This window comes from Marmota marmota, unplaced genomic scaffold (genome assembly GCF_001458135.2).
Source record: "Marmota marmota marmota unplaced genomic scaffold, marMar, whole genome shotgun sequence".
Lineage (NCBI taxonomy): Eukaryota > Metazoa > Chordata > Mammalia > Rodentia > Sciuridae > Marmota > Marmota marmota.
The window spans coordinates 34,498,902-34,517,066 of record NW_026000240.1 but is presented as its reverse complement, the minus strand read 5'-3'; positions in this window follow the sequence as shown (position 1 = coordinate 34,517,066).

The window sequence follows — 18,165 nt, the reverse complement described above, 5'->3', positions numbered from 1 at the left end:
GACTGTGAGCCAGAGGCAAAAATTGAGGTGTCTTTTTTTACCATGAGATCCCCAATGTCCACAAGTGAGAGGGAGCCTCTCTTGTTACAGATAGGGAAACTGAGACAAGGGCTTGGCCAAGATCACATGTCCTTTGTTCATGCCAAGGTGCCCTATGCTGTGCTCCCATGTCAGCTCCATTGCTCCTGATCCTGCCTCCCACCCATCTCCCACTGCCCACAAGTCACCTTCCCCTCCCCACTCCCTCTCCTGGCCTTCCTGGTGTCATTTCCACCTCTTTGTCTATTCAACTTGCCCAAACTTCTCCCGTGCTGCCCACACTAGATATCTCAGTCCTGACGCTTTTGTATGCCACCCGGCCGCACCTTCCCCGAGGTCCTGGTAGCCCCTGCTGATGCTGATGCTCTTCATCAGTATGTGACTGGTTGGTGACCACTCTTCACACCGTCTGCCTGCTTCCTTCCAGCCCCTGGGCCATACTGTTTCAGTCCCTAAGGCATTTCTTCAGTCACCCTGGATCATGGCTGTCCCTAGGGCTTTGTCCCTTATTGCTGGTTTCTTTTTCTTTTTTTTTTTTTTAATGTTTATTCTTAAGTTTTAGGTGGACATTTATGTGGTGCTGAGGATTGAACCCAGTACCTCGTGCATGCTACGCAAGTGCTCTACCACTGAGCCACAACCCCAGCCTCCCTTATTACTGGTTTCATACCTTCTTTCCCAGGCCAACTTTGCTTGTGGCTTCACTCCCATCTCTGGGCCCTGGTGTGCATATTTTTCTCCTGGACCCCTGATCTTTGCTTTCAGCCCCCCTTAGATGTCCCTGAATGCTTGGAATCCAGCAGCCCTAGGTCCCAGCAACCCAGAGTTTGTCTCCAGACATGCTATCCTTCCCCACCCAATCTTTCCCCTTAATGGCCCTGCAACTCCTACAGAGAGCAGGATCCAATGCTGTGGACAAAATAGTCCATCCTTTCCAGCACTCTCCCCAGCTGTCTCCTGAACAAAACCATCTATGGCTCCCTTTTGCCCTCAGGACCAGTCCAAGCTCTACAGTGTCAAAGGCCACCCCTACCATGCTGACCGCTCCAAACCCAACCACATGCCTTAACCTTGGCCTTTCTTATCCCAACAGGTAAGGTGCCATTTCCGCAGGGTATTCTCATTAGTCCCCTGCCCGTGACCCTGCCAATCTCATGGCCTGACAGTGTTCCCTCCCGCTATGAACTCTAGTCAATTGCTCTTATTCTATAAGCTTTAGCTCAGGGACCACCAACTGTAGGAAGCGTTCTGTGGTCCCCTCCCCCTGTTCAGACTCCCTCTGCTGTAGAAGACTGGGTCTCTCAAAGGTTGCAGTGTGTGGATTCTTTGGCACAATGTGTCTGCCAGGGCTGAATCTGAGCATGGTGCTTAGATGGTGTTCAGTGCACGATGGTTGAATGAGTAGATGACTTTTCAGTGATGGGGACCTTCACACATGGGGCCAGTCCTCCTGTGCCTGACGGGGTTCAGCCAAGGCATCTCTTGCAGAATAGGGTCAGAGCAGCATGTGCTCATGGCTAACAGAGGCAATGGAGTGGTTTGTGAGATGTTCTGAAAGCTGGGTAATGTTGGCATCCTGCCCCACCAGGAGAAGCCCCAGCAGGCAGAGAGCACACAAGCTCATCTTCCTTTTAGCTACATCCTCCCCATTCTCTCTGCTGTCGACCAGTCCCGTCCTGGCCATCATCAGTGGCCTTGGTCATAGTCCCTTTCTTCTCTTCCCTGAGCATATTCCATAGCACTCTCTAGCAGCCAGTCTCTCCCTCCTTCCCTGCCAGCTCCCTATGCCCTGCTTAACCTCAGCTTCCTGCAGGCCTGGCCCCTCAATATGGTCCTTTCCTCCAAGAAGTTAATTACACGACGTGTGCATTGGTTACACGGCCTGTTGACTGAGGTGGGTGAGGTGGTGGACAGGAGGACAGCTGGGGTGGTCTCCATGGTTAGGTGGGTCTCTGCCTGCTCACCTCCATGTGCAACAGGGCTTCTTAGAGGCCAGGGAGGCAGGTGAGGAGTATGCACACACCCACACATGCATTCCCTTACACACACACACACACACACACACACTCACACATACCTTGTGCTTCCACGTGTATAAAATACTTGCATAATCACACCCTACATCCCACATAGCCAGCTGTGCATTCACATGCATGCATGCACACATGCCCACACACAGCCTATCTCCTACACATACTTCCCACACTGGTGGATGTTCTTCCAGCTGCAGTCACAGCTGTTATTACCATCTCAGTCCTGAGCTTGACATTCAAGGCCTCCATGGTCAAGTCTCACCAGAGCACCCTGGCCTCACTCCTTGAGGTGTCCCTCAACACACAGTGACTGAGGCAGCTTCAGGGGCTGGAGGGGCAGGAGCTGTGCAGCTGCAGCCTGGCCATTAGGAGCAGAGGCTCTCCTTCTCTGTCTGTTGGTCTGCCTGAGTGTCTATGGCTGCTCTGGGGGAGCCCCTGGGGAAGACACTCTGAGCTCCCCTCTGTAGCCTGACAGGGTTGTGCTGGACAGTCCAGGCCTACCTTGCAAACACCATCTCCTCTTCTTGGTCACTCCTATGCTGGTGGCACTTGGACCCTGACCCACCCTGAGCCAACAGCAGGCACTAGGGGAGGAGGGGCAAAGGAGGACACATCCCAGAAGAAGATGAGCCCACCCCAAGCACCAACTGTACTGGAGCACCCTCTTACACTTGGCCCTCATCACAGTCCATCCAATTATCCTGTCCTTCTCTCCTTCCTGCATTTCCCCTCCCCTGGAACATGAGAGATAAGCTTTCATGAAAGGCCTGATCATCACACGGGCCCTGTGGGCCCTCTCCAGTGTTACTTGGTTGTGTTTGGAAGGTCAAGGGAGAATCTGAGTTCATCTCTTTGGGGGTGGTTAGGGATCATTGTCTTGTTTACAACTAACCTAAGTTCATCTTGCTGCATTTGGCTGTGCTACTCTCTGGTCCTGCCTCCTATGGGCAATGTCTCTATGCTGAGGCCATCACATGCCCTGTAGCAGAGTCATGGCCCATGATTCTATTTAACAGATGAGAAAAGTAGTAAGACTTTTAGTAAGTTTAAATGACTTGCTGAGGGTGGGGAGCTCACAGGTAGGAAATAGCGGAGGCAGGAATTGACTCTGGGTCAGGTCACCAACTGGGCAGGACTGATAGCCCTCACCTCCATATAGATGGGGAGATTGAAACCTGAATCCAAGGAAGAAAGATGCATGGTGCCCCAAACACTGCATGCATGGTATGCTACATGGTACGCGATGTGTGGTATTCAATACATGCTGTTTTGGGGGCTCAGAGAAAGCTACCTCAAAATGGAGTAACTGGGAAGCTACTCTCTGACCTTCTGGGCCCTCCTTTCTTCTTTTCTTCTCCTGTAAAAATTCCTGCTCTGATCATGCTCCTCCACAACTGTGGGCTTCTTTCATCGGATTTAGCATGAAAATCCTCAGGCCCCCAACAGGGCCTGACTTTAGGGAGTCCCAACAGGGCCTGACTTTAGGGAGTCCCAACAAACCAGGTCTGGCCACTGGTCCCAAACAACAAGTAATGACAAAGTAGGAAAGGAATTTAATATTCAATATAGCCAAATGGTATGACAAGGGAATTAGTGTCCCGATCCCTGTCTCACAGGTACTGACATGAGCTTTGGGTTTAAATAGGGGAAGAATTGGGGCAGGGGTCAAGATGTATGCATAATTAAACAGTCTTGGTCTAACTGTGCTCAGGTTGATCATTATCACAGATCTGGTTCTGGAGGTCCTGGGAAGTGGCTGTCTCTTGAAGGCGCAATCCAGTTTCCATCAGGAGATGATTGCTCTTTCTTGGGGGCAGCCTCAGTTTCTATGATGGGGTAATTGTTCCCACTTAGAGGGTCAGTCTCATTATGAAGTGATTTGCCTGTGAAGCTTTCTGTTCCTGGAACAGAAAGGTCAATGTCTGGAGACCTCTAGGTATGGCTCTAGGGTCTGGAATAGGATGTTGTAAAAGATGGCAATTGACAATCTGATGATTATGGTATTTCTGCAAATCTTGAAAATACCTTAACTACTCTTATTTGGTGCCTTAAGTCTTGATGAGGGACAAGGGAGGTTAGGCAAATTTAGGGCTAATCAACCCTACATTGCCAGTTTTTAGACAGACCCAGTGATTAACACATCTGTGTGCAGACTCGAGCAGAAATCTGACCTAAAGTTTAAGGGAATAATGGAGACAGATACAAAATAAGGCAAAAGATACCAAGCTTTTATTCTGTTTTAGGTATCTGTACATCAGGCATTTGCAGCCCATGTGAAGTCAGTGCTTTTAGTAAAAGCCTCTGCTAAGTCTCTGTTGTATTTGGGTCTTCATTTCCAAAAAGCTCCAAAATGTAAAAGTTTGGCTAAATAAATTGAGTGTGCTTTCCACTTTTTAATCCGCCTTTTGTTATAGGGTTGCCAGCCATGACCCTTGCAATTGGTGAGGAAAAGATGGTGCTTTTTCTCCCCTCAGTGTTCTTTCTGGAACTGCAGGACAAAGCTTCCTGTGGGAGATTTCATGAAGATTACACTCCAGATTGTTGGGGCACAACCAAGTTGCTGGGGTGGGTTGCAGGCCCTTCCAGGCCAGCTCACATTGGTATCTGTAAATGTGCCCCTCTCTCAGCCTCTTATCTCCACAATAAAACAGCCCCAGGGTCCTCTCTTTGTCCAGTGTCATTAGCTGTTCCTCCCTGGCTTGACTATGATTAAATTGGGGTTTGTAAGGAAGTGGCCTAGGGGTCTTTGTCCAGCAAGCTCTAAGGCTGACCTTGGACTAGTGAGAGAAGTGGCTGCTGTTCATAGCTTCCCAACTGCTTTCTCCCTAGAGGAGAGGTTGGGGTAGGGAGGAGGAAAGAAGTAAAAAGGAGAAAAGGGAGGAGGGAAAAAAGGGAAAAGGGGAAGGAGGGGGAGGAAGAAAGGAGGGAAAAGGGAGGGGAGGAGGAGGAAGGTGAAAAGAGGAGGGGGAGAGGGAAGAGGGAGAAGACACACCAACCTGACCCACAGGGAGGCTGGAGGGAGGGGGAGCCTGGGCCTCAAGGGAGTCAACAATAGCTGCAGGAGACTGATAAGGTTGGGGAGAAAGACGCTATGGCTGATGGGAGCGCAGGGATTAGGGGCTCCGAGGGCTCCCAGGGCCTGTCCTGGTCCTGTGAGTGAAAACCCAGGAAGAAGGAAAAAAGAGAAAGCTCCTACTTCAGGGGACCCCTCTGTCCTTGGGGAGTAATAAAAAAAAGGCCCTCTAGCCCCCACCTTATCTCTGCCTCCTGAGAGACTGTGTAAGCTGCCTGGAAGATCCCAAGTGCAGGGTTGTCCTCCAATCAAAGAGGACAAGTCATACTCCCATGAGCCTTCAAGCTCACATGCTGTAAGGAATGGCCAGGGCTGTCAGCCAATTGAGGCAACATTTCTGTCCCACTCTGGTGGGCCTTGGCTACCCTTGCACATGTATGTCCTATGCAGCTGTGTCCTCCCATTGCTCATGGCCACACAGTTGCTCAGATTCCCCCACTTTGCTTGATACTTGTGACTCACACCTGGGACAGGTAAAGACAGGTCCATACCAACTGGGGTGGGGCCTGGTGACAGATGAGGGGAGAGCCCTACAAGGCATGCCGTCATTCTCAGGGCCAAATTTTGAGGACACCCCCATTCTTACCTTCCAAGGTAGGATAGTGGTTCCTCTTGGAGGCTCATGGACCCTGGGCCTCGGACTTGAGAAGTTCAAACCTGAGACTCCCTGAGGAGGGCTGAGCCTGGGGAACCACGCTTCTCTTGCCCAGGGGAACACAATTCTGTGGGATTGGGGGTGGGATCCTAGCTTGTACACCATGCTCTGTCCAATACCAATACATATGGTGGGTAAATGATGGGCACTCCCAGGTGTCTAGGTGAATGAATGCTAGAGGTGTTAAAAGCTGGAGCTCTTGGGGGCTTGGTAATAAGAAACCCTTCCTCTAGCCACCTTCAGATTTCTGCAGGGACCTACCTGATGTGGCCTCCTCTCTAAGAGGAATTCAGCTGACAAGACAGAGTCAGGGAAGGGCTGCCTAGCAAAAGCTCCGTGGGATGGAGATAGGACCTGTTGGCTGAGAGCCTGGCTGCTGGGAAGAGCTGATGGAGATAAATGGTCCCTGTCCCAGGTGGGGGTCAGTGCTGGGTAAGACAGCCTTAAGCCTGATGGATGACTCAGGGATGGCCCAGGAAGCCAAGGAGGCCTCCTGCAGGAGATCTGTCTGGGCACAGGGACCTACTGTCCACAGCGTGCCCAGGCCATTCTCCCATTCTCCTCAGGGGCCGATGGCATGGGGAGGGGACAGGCTGGCCCTGCCACCATTGCAGATGTGGAAGCTGAGTCCCTGATGGCCCTCAACTGTCCAGTGGGCTAAATTCCTGCTGGAGCAGGAAGCCGTGGGTTTCTCCAGGTGTATTCATCAAGTGGGCCAAGATCCTCCTCATGAAGACCTCAGGGCAACAGCAAGGCAGTCAGAAGGGCCTGGTCCCAAGCCCTGTTTGTTCATTCACTCACTCATCCATTCCCTGGCCTGCCCCTGCTGTCCTTCTTGGACCCTGCTGGGAGAATCCATAAACACCCTCAGGACATTGGTGTCCCTGGGGATGAGAGGTGGTGGGTTTATGTGTGGGGTGTGGCTTCAGGACCCAGCTCAGCAGCTCATGGGGGAGGAGTGCCAGAGTTTTTAACACCATCCTCATAAACTCTTCTCCACTGGTGAGGCCAGGCCCTTCCTCTTGCCCTGGTCCTTCCTCACTCATACCTCCTCCTGCCACATCACCTCTTGGCTGTTTCTCCTAAAAGCACTTAGACTTCACTTTTGCTGACCCCCACCTCTAATCTGGAACCCTCCTGTGCAAGGTCCTTGCATAGCCAGCAACACTTGACACTCAGGTCTCTGCCTGGTGCTGAAAGTGCCCTCTCCTCCTTGGTCTCCCATCTTGGAGACTGTCCTCCTTTATTTTTATATGCCTACAGCCTGATTTGTTTCCATCAGAGCCTGAAAACACCTTGTTTATTGGTTCATCTGTTTATCATCTGTCTCCCCCAGATATTGGGGAGCCCCAAGGAGAAGGCACCTCATCAAGCCCTTCCCTGGGAGGTTTGGCCCCAACTACTTTACTTACCTGTCCATGAGTCCCTAGGTCTATAGAGCCATTCAGGTCAGCACCAGCAGACCCTGCTCATGGAACTGTAACTGGATGACTGTTGAAAGGGCAATGGACTACCCATCTCTGAGGGACTCTACAATGGCTCATGGCTTTGGATCCAAGCTGTCAAAGGGATCTAGATGGTCAGGACCCTAATGGCCCAGTATACTCAGAAAGCGGGTTCTCTAAACTCTGCTTGGGCTAGGCCCATGGTTGGAGCCCAGAGAGGATGCACATGGATGTTGGCATCAAGTCAGGGCACCTCCGCCTCCAACATGATGGAGACAAACGAGAGGTGTCTGGAGCTGTTATGGATGACAAGGAGGCTGGAGCAGTCTGATTGATGCAGGGCTTGGGGAGGGGGATGAAATAAAGAGGTGGTGACTAGATGCTGGGAGAATCCTTAAACACCCTCAGGACATTGGTGTCCCTGGGGATGAGAGGTGGTGAGTTTATGTGTGGGGTGTGGCTTCAGGACCCAGTTCAGCTGCAGCTCATGAGGGAGAAGTGCCAGAGTCTTTAATACCACCCTCATGCTGAGCCCTGGGTGGGGATCAATAGGAGCTTGTAGAAAAGCCTCATCCACCTCTACTCCCCTCCCTGCCTAACCCCCCTTCTTTCTCCCTCTACTCTCCCAGACTCCTTGGGCTCCAGGAAGGATCCTCTCTGGTTCATCGTGGACCTGGTCAGTGTGGTGTTTGGGGCAGCCAGGCACCTGAGAGCCCACTCCAGTACCTCTCGTCTAGTTCCTCTTGCAATAGTCCCAGGGTTGTCTACAGAAAGGAGCCAGGGCCACAGGACCCTCACTCCCAAAGTGTACCTGTACCTCAGAGTGTGTAGATTCATCTTTCCTCAACTCTGCTGCTCCAGAGCCACCAGAGAAACTCAGGGTCTCTTTGGAGGTCAAATCCACAGTGCCCAAGAGAAGGGATAAAATATGACAACATATAACTTCCACTGCTGCCACCTGGTGGTATAAAGAGGCAATGCACCTGAAGCATCTGCTGTTCCAGTTCTGGCGGGGCTAAGAGCACTCCTTAGTTTAGGGCGAAGGCAGGGTAGAGGCACAGTGGAGCAGGACATACGCATTCCCGGGATGCTAGCCTGGAACCTGGGACTTAACTTTTCTTGGCTTAGAGATGCCCCAGGTGCCATCAGACATGTGCCCACCAGAACCTTTCAAAAAAGCTATCTAAGCAGGTCTAGTGTCAAGGATGGCCTGTCCAGCCTCCACTCTATTGAGGGGGACCCATAGGCCCCAATTACAATAAGGGCCACACCCAGTAGGCCCTGGTGGTAGGGAAGAGAAGGAGGAATGGAAACAGAGAAGGAAAAAGGGAGAAGGTGACACTGGGACATAGTGCAGTCAAGAGGGGCCCTGCCCTGCCTGTCCCTTCTCACCTTATTCACAAATGCAGGTGCTCCTCTTTTTTTTCAGGACCTGGAGGGAAACCCACTGAAGCCCAATTTCACATACCTGTATTATAATACACGGTCCCCCCAGCTCCAGAGAGAAGTCGGGACGGGGAAGAGGAAAAGCTTGCTCAGAATTCTCAGATCTTGGCCAACTGGCCACAGAAGAGGGTCCTCGGGAAGAAACATATTTTCCCTCCTACCTAACCCCCTCCAATTCTCCAGCACAGTGCCAATATCAAGGTTATGTCAAGGACACATAATCTGCTGAAGGAATTATTGTGTGGTAGGCAGAGTCAAAATGGTGCACCAAGAATGACTGTTCCTAGAGTCTAAAGGAGAAAACAAATGCAGATCCACACATGGGCTTTCTCTCCCTTTTCTTCACCTCCAAGAGGTGTATTCCATCCTGCCCACCCTTTCCTCCTGGAGCTGGTCTCATGACATGGCTTGCTTTCCTCCACCCACCAGGTGACAGGAAATGCTATTTTCCTAGTCATACACTACCCAAAGTCTCAACAATTCAGTCAAGGATAGCCTCCAGAAAAAGACAGTGTCAAAATCACTAGATGATCATCTGGTGCTGGAGGAAGGTGTTAAGTTGAGTCTCTACCTCACACCATAAAACAACCACCACCCAGCTGGACTAAAGCTAGAGGGGCTAAAGAATGAAGAAGAAATTCCTAGAAGAAAACAAGGCGATGTTTGCCAAGATCTGATTTGGTATAGTCTTTTCTAAATATAACAAAGGCCACAAAAGCCACAGAGAAAAAATAGGCAGGCCTGACTACATAAAAATCAAATATTTCTATATGGAAAAATATCAATAACAAGCTGAGGAGAAATTGCAAATTTCATAATTCATAAAGGATTCCTATAAGATAAGGAAAAGACTAACGGCATCAATGAAAATGGGCAAAGGAGATGAATATATGGTTCATACAAAAGGAAATCCAAAAGATTCGCCCACTGAAGCTCTATCCAACCACATTCCTCGAAAAGAAACTCCAGTTCAATAGTCAAAGCCAGGAAAGGTTAATGCACTTGTCAGTGACCGTTGGGGAAAAGCAAAAACTTATATTGCTTGTTGGAAAGTAAATTGTGCAATTTCCATGAAAGCAATTTGGCATTATCTATCAAAATTTAAAATGCACAAACCTTTTGACCCGCCACTGCCCACTTCTAAGAATTTATCCCAGAGACAAACTCATACACGTGTGAAATTATGCCCAGGGGTGTTCACTGCGTGATGTTTCTAAGAGTAATTGATTGGAAACAGTCTCCTCAGGGTAGACTGGCTGGGTAAACAGGGAGCACTCTCATCATCTATACTCTGCAGCTATTAGCATGAACCAGGGAGAGACAGTGCCACATGCAGCGAAAGAAGAGCAAGGTGTAGTGCAGGTACACCTCGTATTTTTCTAAAAAAATAAGGTGGCACAAACATTGCCAGTACCCTCCAGACCCCTCAGTCCCCATCTCTGCTGCACTGTTCCAGGAAGTTGAGGGTACAAATGCTCTTGAGTCTAGTATTCAGTACCCAGGAGTTGAACAGTCAGGAGGGGGAGGTCATGTTTATTTTCTTGGTNCTTAACCACTGATTCACATCCCCAGTCCTTTTTATTTTTTTATATTGAGACAGGGCCTCATTAAGTTGCTGAGGCTGACCTCAAACTGTCTATCCTCCTGCCTCAGCCTCCCAAGCCACTGGGATTACAGGGATGCATCACCACACCCTCTCTTTTCTAAGTTAGAGACCTGGTCATATCTCTCCCTTTTCAAAACACTAGGTGGCTTCCTATTGTTCTCCTGACAAAGGTGAGATCTCTCTATGGCACTTGAGGGTCTGTCCCTGCCATCAGCCCATCTTCTAGACTCCCAAACCTCTGACCTCAGCACAGTACCCATGGCCTGCAACTCTGTTCCTGCCCCAAGGTAGAGTCTCAAAAGATCTCCTTGTCCTTTCCTGGCTTCTGTGCTCCCGCCCTCATGGTGTCAGTCCCCAGTGTAGTGCATGTTTCCAGGCTGGGCGTTGCCAGGGGGCTAAAAGCAGGAAGTGCATTCCATCCCCCACCTCAGTACCCCTGTAATACAAAGTATGGCTAATGGACAGAAGTTTCTGAAGGTTCTTTAACCTCTGACACTCTCCAGGCTTGTCCTCTGTTTCAGAGCCCAGCTCTTGGCCCTTTGGACTTTGGGTGAAAAGAGGATTGCTTGACTCACCTCTGGGAGACTGAACCCAAAGAAATCAGGGAGGACCCCTGGGAACAGGAACTTGGCCCACCAGAGACCAAGACTCAGGCAGCTGGATGCAACAGCCTTTGGAGGAGGCTGGGGAGGAAGGCATCCGTGTGCAGTTAGACACTATGTTCTTCAACGTGATTTCACTGTCAGAAGTGGTGAAACAATATAATAAATATGAGAAATAAATCTCGTTACTATGTAATGAGCTGCCTTATTAATGTGTTAAACTTGTAAGAAATACTTAAGTGTTTAATTGGCACCTAATGAGGGTGCCAATTAGGGATCATTATACATTTCTTTAAAAATCCTAATTGGCAGGGGGGCATTTCAATCAATGCCACAGGGCTGGCTCCACAGGGACCCCATCCTGGCAGTGCATCTGGTGGCTGCAATGGCAGGCTACACATCTGGTGGTTAGCCCCATTGGAGCCCACAGCAAGATCAGGACCACCTGAGCTGGACTTGGCCCCAAACCCAAACCCCTAGAACGAGGACTCAGTTTCTCCTTTGCCACTAAATCTTGCTATTGATCAAAGCCCCACTACCACCAAATGGAGCCCTTGTCGGACGGAAGGCTACCCATTTTTCTAGGCAGATGGGAGGCCTGGGGAACTGGAGGCTCACTGAGGACCAGGAGACCAGGACTTAGGTTCTTATCAGTGCTCAACTCCCCCAGGAGCTTGGAGGAAGAGTTTTTAGAGGGCTCATGAAGGATGGGGAAGGGAGGAAGCTGTTGAGGGGAACAAGTTCTTTCCTTCTGCTGGAGACAGGCCGAGAAGCAGGGCTGACATTCATCTTGGGGCACCCTCAAGGCCTCCCACAGTGGGTGTCTCTTGGCTAAATCCTATCTTGGCCCCTTTACAAGGAGCGCTGTGTGCCTGGTACTGGTTGGGGCAGGGCCAGGCAAAGGGATTTAGTGCTTCCTGCCTCCAGAGTTCAGCCCCCTTCCCAGGGTAAGTAAAGCCAAGCAGATCTATATTCCAGGCCAGGCTATCAAAAGAGGAGGACTTGAGCAGCCAGAGCATGATTAATTACCAAATTAATTGCCAAATTAATCATCCGGGTAATTGCCAGAGAGCTGGGCGGAGGGCAGCGAGGGAGGTTGCTGCCCACCAGGGGCAAAGCCCAGACAGCGTCAGGGTGGGAAGTCACTGCGGCACAGGTAGGGGGTGAGGGGGCAGAGGCAGGAGATGGGCTGCTGTCTGAGCAGATGGCTTGGGCACCATGAGAGGCCAAACTGGGGTGTTCCTGAGTTCAGTGGAAGCCTTGAAGGTTTAGGAGCAGAAGACAGAATGGCAGCAGTGAGTGGGTCATCGTGGAAGCATAAGAGGGTTGGCCAGGGGGCAGGAAACAATGGCCAGGTTGTGCTATGGATGTGCTTGTTAGACTTGAGGGGAGAAGAGTAACGGGCCTGGAAACTGGGAAAGGTAGTGAGTGTCCCTGAACTAGACAGAGTGAGTTGGGACAAGGGGTCAGCCTCACCCCTGCATCATGGGGACCCCCAGACCTCCTCATCCCTGAGCTCTTCTGTGACTCTTGGATTAGGAATGATGGAGGAAGGAGCTGAGTAGCCTCTGCCATCCAGCAGATTTTGGAAACTATCTAGAACCTAAGGGATCCCATCCTTCCAAATGAAAAACTACTCTATGACCTGTGACCCAAGACTGCTGCTCAGGGCCAGGTCCCCCTCCTTCTCACCTGCCCCAGCCTGAATCCTTTCCCAGGCTGGATCTGGTACCTGGGATATGTCTCCAGGAGTTATCAAATCAGATCAGGTTTGGAGCAGAGGACTTCCGGCTCGGCCCTGCCCCCACCTGACAGTGGGAAATTTGCTCTGCTGGGCAGAGGACAATTTAGAACCCTTGAGGGAGTTAGCCTAGAGGCTGAACTAGGAGATGTGATCTGGAACTACATCTGCACCCCATGAACCCCGGGGCTGCTGGAAAGCTGAGCTTGAATGTGGCTCAGAGGATCCATCCCTTCCAAGGCCCAGCAACCCCTTGGTTACCCATTGGGCATTTAGTGTTTTTTTTTTATTTTTTAATTTTTATTTATACATGATAGTAGAATGTATTTTGGCATATCATACATACATGGACTATAACTTTCCATTTTTGTGATTGTACATAATGTAGAATTACACTGCTAATGTATGTATATATGAACATAGGAAAGTTAATTCTGATTCATTCTACCATCTTTCCCATTCCTATCCCCTCTCCCTTCCCCCAACTCCCCTATCCAACCTGGTGAACCTCCACTCCTCCCTCCCTCCTGCCTACTGGGAGTCAGTATCTGCATATTAGTGTGTTGTTTATTTAGTACACATTTACCTAGTATTTCTACACATCAGACATTGTCTATGTCCTCTACAAATATGACCTTTTAAAATTTTTTATTTTTAGTTGTTTGATAGGCCTTTATTTTATTTATTTATACACAGTGCTGAGAATTGAATCCAGTGCCAAATACATGCCAGGCAAGTGCTCTACCACTGAGCTACAACCCCAGCCCCAAATATGACCTTCATTTTGGAGACAGAGTCTCACTGAGTTGCCCCTGCTGGTCTCAAACTCCTAGTGCTTCTGCCTCAGCCTACCAATTAGCTGGGATTGTAGGTATGCACCACTGCACTCACCTTGAAAATAAACTCTTTTAATCTGTCAAGTAGGGAGGACCTACCCCCACTTTACAGATGAAGAGACTGAGGAGAGGTTTGGAGACTTGCCTGGGGTGTACTTGTGCTGAGCTGGGATTCCAACCAACTCACTTATGCAGCAAGAACACTCAGGATCAGGGTCCTTGGGCAGGGATCTCTGGGATGCTTGCCAATGGACCTATAGTAGAAGGCACAGCTGATTTGCCATTAACCATGTCTCCTCTTGAGGCTTAAAGAAGTGTCTGTCATAGCTCATCCTTGGGGACAGGTTGCCTGCTGCACCAGTCACTGCAGTTGCTTTGCAGAGATGCTTGTTTGCTGCTGTATGCCTGGTTGGAGATGATGTTTGAGGACGAGGTGGTACAGTTTGGCCACCAGAGGTAGTAAATACCCCAGTCTTACTGGTTCATGTGTGGGGATACAGAAGCCAAATCGAAGGGAGGTCCTGGGTGACAGAGAGGAACCCACTGGAGCCCAGGCCCTAGCAGGTCCTACCCTGAGGTATGCAGGGATATACCAAACCTATTCAGAGCCTGATCCAGGAGTCCAATAGAGCTGAGTTCAGATCCTGCACAACCTAGCCCAAGTCACTCAACTTTACTGAAAGTTGGTCTCAGGAAAGATAGCTAAATGACTACGTGAGAACTCAGTGGGGAAAAGGCGGCCTCTACAGTTGGGTGGGGAAAGATAGAGATGACACAGAGATGTTTATCAGCTTGCTGGGAAATGCTCTTGGTGGGACACTAAAAGGTACTAGACTGCTTGAGTTCAGGACCCCCTGGGTCTATGCATTGGGAAAGAACCTCCCCCATAATAAAAGTACAAATAAGTGCATACATTTACTGAAGGCTTTAATCATGCTTTTAATATAGTAACTCACTTAATTTCCATGAGGAATTAAACCACATACCCAATTCCATATACAATTAATACCCCTGAGTACCTACTATGTGCCAGGCTCCAATCTAGGTGCTCAGGCCATAGCAGTAAACAGTCTCCCTGACCCAGCCCCAGTCCAGATCTGCTTCTGGCAGAAAGGATGCAAAAAGTTTCAGTGTACCAGCTACCGAGACCTCTGGAATCCTGAGAAAAGCCTCAAGGCCAAATTTCAGTGACAGCAACCCCCTCCCCACCCCGCCTCACCTAAAAAACCTGGGCCTGCGCTGCCACCTGGTGGTCATAGTTGGAATGGCTCCAAACAGTGCCACCAACGGAGTTTGAGTCTGTCTACTCCACTGTCTCAGGCTTGGGGAAGTCACCACTTAGGAGGTGGGAACATACCTCCTGGGTGCCTTTGGAAAGAGTGGACATAGGTGTGTCCTTAGTCATTTAATAGCAACTATTCTCTCGGTGATTTTCTCTGGTTGTCCAACAGATTCCCTCCTCCAACAGTACCAGCATCTAAGGCAAAGGGACTTGGCAAGGAAATCAAATGAGTATGGCACATATTGTCAGCCTAAGAATGATGTAGGCAGGCACTCCTTGTTTGCAGGGATCACCTGGAGGGATGCCCATAATTAGTGACTTTGCTGTGGGGAAGTACATCATCCCTTATACCTCTCCCTCTGCCCACTTGGCAATGTCTCCCATCACCTTATATCAAACCTAGCACAAGGCCCAGTGCAATGAAAGCCTTGACCTGTCCCTAGTCAGGTGATGGGCCCTCCTCTGAATTCTCCTGTCAACTTACCTGTGTCTCTCATCATTTCCTGGTGAAGGATGTTATTGTTGCTGTCAGTGTCACTGTCCTGACTCTTTTGCTGGATAGAATTCTTCTAAGGCCAACCCCATCTCTGTCCCTCACCACCCACCATGGTCATAGCCCAGAGAGGACCTGGAATGAACCACTTGGGAGTAACAGAAGAGAACTAATGTCTAGTGAGAGGAGCAGGAAGCTTTGTCTTCATAGAACTTTCATTCCTTCTTTGGGAATCTTAGCAGTGAGCTCTGAAATTAGCTACCTGAGGTCAAGTTCAGGTCCTGATGTGCGCTAAGCAATCTTTCTCTTCTCAGTTTCCTGATCTGTAATATGGAGGCAAAAGGGATGCCCACTCTTTGTGTTGCTAGGGAATTAAACGGGCTCTGATTCTGTCCATGAGTTCATATACTTTGACTCTGGGCATGACCCATTCTCTGCCCTCCTCTTTTACCCAGGCTTCAGAGCGTCATTTTATTTACCTATTATTGAGCCGCTGATAAATCCCTTAAATCTTTCATAATCTGGTGTTCTCAGCCTCCTTTGGGTAAACACCCTTTCTGTGAGCTCCAGCTAGGGCAGCGTTTGACCCTCTGGGGCCTCCAGCCCTCTGGCAGGGGAATGGAGTCGGGAAGGAAGTTGAAGTGGGTCTGTTGGGTCCTAACCAAGAGGACTCTGGGTATCAGGGTTGTACTAGGGTGAGGTGAATGAAGCACCCAGGGCTCAAAATGTAAGGAGGTGCTTGTGCTTGGGTTGGTGCAAGTGCAGTGTCGGTCTTTGGGAGTGAGTGGCTCCTTAACTTTTAAGCCCTAGACTCCTCACTCACCTCACTATCCTGGTCCTGCCATGTCATTCCTTGTGTCACAGCCTGAGTCTGGGGGCTTCATTTCATGCCACATAGTGGAGATGCTAAAGGTATCTCTGAGGATGCCAAAGGACTCCTGGGATACCCAACAGGTGTCCTGGCTGAGAGTAACAGTGCCTAAAGCTGCCAGCAGGTGGCAGCATAGGGTGGCATCAGGGACTGGAAGACAGATTGATTGGTGAGCTAAATAGGCAGCCGAAGTTGCTGAGTACCATGTCAGACCCCAGCACCCCCTGTCTCTGGAGCTTGACTGAGAATCCTTTTGGAATGGTGCAGAATAAGGCCCTATCCCATCTCTGAGCCTGAAAACCCAGTCTCTGGGTACTGGATCTCCTCTGCAGCATGGGTGACAGTATCCCCTCCAGAGGGGCTTTAGAGAGTGAAGTAAGATTATGCAGGATTGTATCAATCAAGGGTGACTGTCTCCAGGACCAGATGTAGCCTTGAGGTATCCCAAAGCTCATTTCCAAGGCCCCTCTTGTAATTTTCCAGCTGTGGTTGCCCGTGAGATGAATGGTGCTCCTACTGGCAGTGGGTAAGACTGTGTCCTGGCTCTCCTTTCACAAGCTGGTCCCTGTTGTCTGGCACAGCTCAACAAATCACAACTTATCATTATTTCTACTATTATTGTTGTCATTGTTGTTACTCCAAAACTCTATACCTCCCAGGAGGAGGAGCTGACCCCACTCACCCTTAAGGGCAATAGGACTAGGTGGTTGGAAATGGCCAGGTTGGACACATCTCTCATCTCTCCTTTGACCTGTGGCTGGAAGACAGTGGGCTGGGATATCTGTTGTCCTTTATTATGAAATGGGAGACAACTCACTATCCCTAGCCACTGTGGCCATCAAAGATATGTATTGGTACCTGTCATGGCACCTGATTCTGGGACTCACAACACATACAGACCCATTGCCAGGTTTCTGTTCCAGCGACTAAAAGGCTCAGGGGTCACTCTAGTTAAACTGGGCTAATTGGGCTGCGTGAAATAACCACACAAGAGACACAAATACCTTTTTCTTTGGGGTTGCTGTGACGGCTCCTCTAACCTTAAGGGTCCGCAGAAAGAGAGAGTGAGAGCACGCGCTGACCCCTTTTATTGAGGAGAAGCTATTCAAATGAGGCAAGGGGTCAGGTTTCAGGGGGCTGAGTCTATCTTCATGATGTCCACTGTCAGCAGGTTGACTGACACCTGGGTAGGCCACACTCAAGGGCACAGTAAGAGAAGGGGACACACACAGGCACTTCCATGGAAGATTCTATCCTAAACAAGGCAAGGGGTTAGATTACAAAGGAACAGGTGAGCAGAGCTTCACCCATGGGGCAAGACACACCCATTTCTGTGACTGAGCGCCTCAGCACCCAGCTGGGGAGTGTAACTCAGTCACCCATAAGGTTGGCCTCCCACACCCATAGTGTGGGACTCTTGCTCCAAGGATCAGGAAGGGCTGGAGACCCCAAGGAATGAGACAGAGCTGAACAGCCAGCTCTGCACCACTGGACCCATTCTGAGGGTCCGCTTGCTGACCAGGTGTCCCTGACAGACTGGGCCAGTGGGTGACAGTGGCACATTGGTATAGAGTAAGGCAGTTGGCCTCCTGCTTGTAGGCCTTATCTGCCCAGAGCAGTAGGTTAGGGGCTAGCCATGTCTCAGACCTCCAATCAGGCCATGGGACAGAAGCAGGAGCTATGGGGACTCCAGGGCTTATCTTCCCTCAGCAAGGCAGGAAAGGCTCAATGGGGTGCTGCAGAACGAGGTCCATGTAACTCTCAGATTGGCTCAAGCAGTGTGGGAGGGCACCACAGGGGGCAGGGTGGTGTCTGGACAAGACCTTCCCCACAGAGCTAGCTTATCCTTTGGAAGGTGTCTGGTCTTTTGGCCCCCGGGGCACACCCACCCAAGTCCCTGAAGTGGGAAAACCCACAAACCTTTGCTATTCTCCCCCAACTCAAGCTTTGGGGCCAGAGTTACTGACTGGAGACACTGTCAATGCCTTCCACATGCCTGGTAGCGCTCCTGGCTGGGGACACAACCGCACGCAAGGCCACCTC